Below are 5,326 nucleotides of genomic sequence, written 5' to 3' on the forward strand. Positions count from 1 at the left end.
TAGTCTGATCAGTGGATGTCAATCCCTTTCGTATATTATACCATTGGCAACCATTAAGATGTGCTATCAATATAGAGGTGCCTTGCTTCTTCGAATGACATCTACAAAGTTGTCCACAGTGGTGACATCTCGCCTACGGGCTCTCACGATCACCTGAAATTTTAGTAAAATGTTCCCATGTTCACGACTTTTTTTTAGTAGGTCATGGTACTTGTGGCATTCAAAATGCAGGTGGAAGATCCGGATTGTCCCCAATACCCATCTCCTCCTCCTCATTAAAAGCATCCTCATCTTCTATGTCTATTAGGAGTGGGAATTGACTACTTGCACAAGAAATAGCTGCTCTAAAAGTGGGTCTAGATGTCGGTGTAGGACTAGGAACTGTGCCATCCAAATCTCCTAGTGGAGTCCCACTAGGTGTAGCATCTATATCCATCAACTTCTTTGTACTGAAAAATAAAATAGAAGCAAAGAAATTAGAGTCATGATGTTGATAAAAAAAAACAATTAAAAACTGCCAACCAAACATTATCTTTATCTAATGTCTTTTTTTGTTTCTATATATTATTATTGTTGCAGTTCCTAGAAAAAAAAAAGAACAAGTTGTAGTGAGAATTATTAGGCCTCAATGTAAGAATTATTTCACTCTTTGTAGGCTTCATTCAAGTGACTGGGAAGATTTCAATTCGTGCCATGTAAATGATCATGTGCTCGGTCACAGAGGAGCTTAGAAATGAAGTGCACAAACATGGCATATATTATAAGGCTAAACTTCCAATGGGTAGAAATAATATTCTTAACAAGAGCTAGGGTTTATTCGCATCGGCTTGTTACTTGAGTTCCCTAGTGGGGTCAAATGGGAGTGTATTTAATCTGAAGGCTTGGTGGTAGATTAATGTCAGATAATTGGTAATTGACATAAAAGATTGTTCCTCTTGAAGTTATATATGATCCTTTAGCTTGGTATACTGATAAGTTATACAAATGAACTAAATTTTTCTACATTGTTATATACAATATACTCCAGGAAATCCATGCTTGCATGATGTTAAATATTTTGATTATTTTTTCCTTTTCCAACTTCCTTTCACAAAGCACAACTAGTACTTAAAAAGTATGAAATGAATTATGCTTCAAATCCATATGAATTTGAAAGAAACCAAGACTTGATGATTTGTAGCTAGCTTCAAAGAAAAGTTTCTTCTAAGCATCATTTGTAAATGTTTAATAAGAGAAATCTTGAGTCTACAAAATAAATCACAAAAAACTAATTTGTAAAAGTTTCTTCAAACACTTAAGATCTCATGATTTATTACAATTGGAGTGAGAAATAACGTGAATAAGTAATGTCTACAAAGTACAATCTACACAGCTAGGAGTGTACAAATAAACTGGAAAACTAGAAAATCGGCCCGGACCGTTCCCTTAGTTTCAAAACCAATCGATACAGGTCTTGTTCCGGTTCTACGCTTTTTAGAACCAGACCGGACCGGACCGATTCAATATATTATATATTTTAAATTAATTTTTTTAATATTAATATATATAATAATATAAATTATAATTATATATAAGATAATGTTATTATAATTTATAATATAAAATTTTAATTTTAAATATGAACATTTATTTGATCATATGTTTTAAATATAAAATATATATTAATAACATTTTATGGACTAATAAATTCTCAATATATTCTTTTTGATAAGTATATTAGTAAATTGGTAATACTAATATACATTAGTATATAACTAGGGAACGATCTCTAGTGCGTTAGCCACGAGGTGCACCTGACATAATGATTTAAATAAATAAAAAAAGTGAAAAAGTCAGTAGCTTATTTATCTGAAAAAAGAAAATATAAGGTTAAAGAAAGATAAAAAATTCAAGATTAAAAAAAAATCTAAGCTTAAGCAAAGTATGAGCATTGGTCTGCATCCATATTGAATTATCTATTTACTCTCTATATAATAATAAAATATTATTAATTTTTTATTTTAAAAAAATTGAAACAAAAATAAAGGAAAATGAGTACACTGTCAAAACAAAAATGATATGAAAAAGAGACGTCAATTCATGTGCGCCGCGAGGCTATTAAGGGTTTTTTAGTAAAACATGATCATTCATTAAATTCTACAAGGGAGTTACACGTCAAATGATCAAGGGTCTTAAAAACCTTTTGGTAAAACATGATCCATCATTAAATTCTACAAGGGAGCTACACGTCAAATGGTCAAGAGTTTTAAGGGTCTTTTGGTAAAACATGACTTAACGAATTTTACGGAAAAGCAACAAAAATTAACGAAAAAATAACAAAAATTACTATTTACAGTTAGATAGTGACTTATTATAATAGAGTAGATGTATATTAATTACAATTTACCTTTTATGGCCTAATACTAATAGTCTAATACTATATTACTATTAATAATATACTTTAAGTCCATATATAAATTACTAAATAATTATATATGAAATAATGATATAGTAATACTAATACTATTAGTATTATAATATTAGTAATACTAATACTAATAGTAATACTAATACTATTACTAATACTATATCAATGATATAGTATATTATTAGTATTTTTTTATTGCAGATTTTTCTTTTCGGTTTTTATAGCATTTATAGCAGATTTTTTTTTTTTTCATTTTCTATAAAGCATATTTTTTCTATTTCATTTTCTATAAAGCAGATTTTTTATAGCATTTACATAACAGACTTTTATATAAAGCAGATTTTTATAAACAGATTTTTTATAGTAGGTTTTTAAAACAGATTTTTTTAAAGCAGTTTTTTTTTTTTCTATAAATAGATTTTTTTATGACAAATTGCCTATTTATTAAAACTGAAAAATCGGACCAAACCGGACCGAGATTGGTAAAACTGGAAGTACTGGTTCAGGAGGATAACCGGTGGGCAATCAATTTTCGAAAATGCAAAATCGGTGCATATCGGTTCGATCCGAAATTTTCTCCAAAACCGGACCGAATCAGACCGGTTACACCCCTTATACACAGCACAACATCAACCATCAAGAACCAATGTGAATAAGTTAATAACACTATAATAGCATATAATTCCCAAATTGAAAATAAAAATCCTAAAATTACCAATTAGCAATTGATGTTGTGACGACAATGTGTAAGACAGCAATAAGGCAAATGGTGGTGCGGCACTACGGCGATGGCGTCGTGAAGAAGTCTACAGCTACACTGCACTGGAGGAAGAGAAACAGACCAACCCAATGTTGTGAGAGAGAGAATCAGAGAACTCATGGTGAGAGGGAATAAGAAATGAAGAAGAAAGGCAACTAGACCTTCTTCTTTACGTAGCAAAACGACGTCATTCCTATTTAAATGGAACGATGTCGTTTAAGTTAGGAATAAAAAAAACACAGATGTAGAGTTCGGAGTCCAGGGGACTCTGAAAAATTGAGTAAATACAGTATGTAGCATTACTCGTTTCGATAACCTTTCCCCGCCCTATGGAACGCAAACTCAAACTCGAATTTCTTGCTACCCCATATACCCGTTGAGGTGAGGGTTGACTTTGGTACCACTTGTATACTTGTTAGCCTACACTTTTACTCAAATCTTTTGTAGGCTATTAGCTCTGCAAATGCTTTATTGCTTGCTATCCGTCTTGTTGCTTTGCGTATTGCTCTACAATCAAGTCTATTTGAATGAGAGTTCAGGAGATGTGCCCCTAAAAGATTTGGTTAAGAGAAAGTTGTTCGGCCGAACAACTAAACAAATGTGCCCCAAACATACACATTCGTAGGTAATAGAGGACGAGATGCACTTACCTCTAATCTCCTGAGGGAGACTTTCTTCCATACCTTGTTCATAGATAAGGCTATGCTTGAGTTTTGCAACTTTCTTTTTATGTTTAGTGCATGTTTGGAACTGTGGTGGCTGATATAACTTTCAAGTCCCATTTGGAACTTGAACTAGTCTAATTTTAAGTTGAGTCTAACATCCAAACACTCAACTCTCAAATTACTAAACTCATCTCAACTCAACACCTCTTTACACGCGGGATCTACAATTTTTTTCAACTCAACACCTCTTTACACACGGGATCTACAATCTTTTTCAACTTCCCATAAATACATCTAAACTCATCTTAACATCCAAATATATCTAAACTCATCTTAGGTGGGCTCCACAAAACTCACTCCATCATCTCAACTCACTACTATTAATAAAGAACTCAACTCATCTCAACTCAACTCAACATCTAAATGAGACCTAGTTAAGTTTTTAGTTGTAGAGTTTAATTAATAAGTTCTATTATTAAAAAATTATTTACTGTTTGATAACTATTCATTTAAAATAATTTCAAATATGTTACATTTGTTTGAAAATAATATATAAAATAATAATTTTTGAGGTAGAAATGAGAAAAAATGTCATTTGATTTCTTAAAGATTATGACTATATTCTTTATAAAACTCAAATAACAATGAAAATAGTTTAATAGGGTTTTTAGTAAGTATAATGAAAAAAATCCCTTCAACGATGCAAAAATAAAATAGCAATACAATTACATTCAATATTTATAACATTTTCACTGGATATCTCTGATTGTTGCAAGCTTGAGTATTCTTCTACTTATTCATCCTCCATTCTTTTAGTAGGTAGATAATCATCATCATCATCATCGAATGGCTTGAACTCAAGATCCATCAATGCTTGCCAATTTTAAATTGCTTTCAGTAGGAAGATCGTGCTTGAAAAGGAAACTAGATTATCGTGGGTTGCATGAATGTTGTAGAAATCAAATATGAGAAGGATACAATAAAATCAAACTAATGGGAGTGTAGTCAATTGAGGAGATGCTGGATTGGGAGAGAAAATATTGGACTAGGAGAGGATATGTCGGACTGGGATAGGAGATGCTGGCCAAATCTTCATAGATTTTCATTTTCCTATGTGAATGTTGTACGAACATTTTTTCCTATTGACAGTCTTTTTTAAAATTGTAACTATACAACGCACTATTATGAAAAATATGTTTGACAAAAGGCATTAAAATGATATTTTTTCTGAAATGTACTTTTTATTTTTTTTTAGATTAAAAATTATTTTAACATGTAACAACCAAACAAACTAATTTTATCATTAAAAAGCTTTTGAAACTATTTAAACATTTTTTAAAATTCCTCACAACCCCAAACAAGCTCTTAAAGCTTTTGTGACCCATATGAAGCTGGTTGTGTGCAACACATGCCTTGCTATGATTGGGCAACCTAGGTTTCAATTATTTTTTCAAAATGTTCATAAATATACTCAATTATTGGTGTTGATACTTG

This window comes from Juglans regia, chromosome 12 (assembly GCF_001411555.2).
Source record: "Juglans regia cultivar Chandler chromosome 12, Walnut 2.0, whole genome shotgun sequence".
Lineage (NCBI taxonomy): Eukaryota > Viridiplantae > Streptophyta > Magnoliopsida > Fagales > Juglandaceae > Juglans > Juglans regia.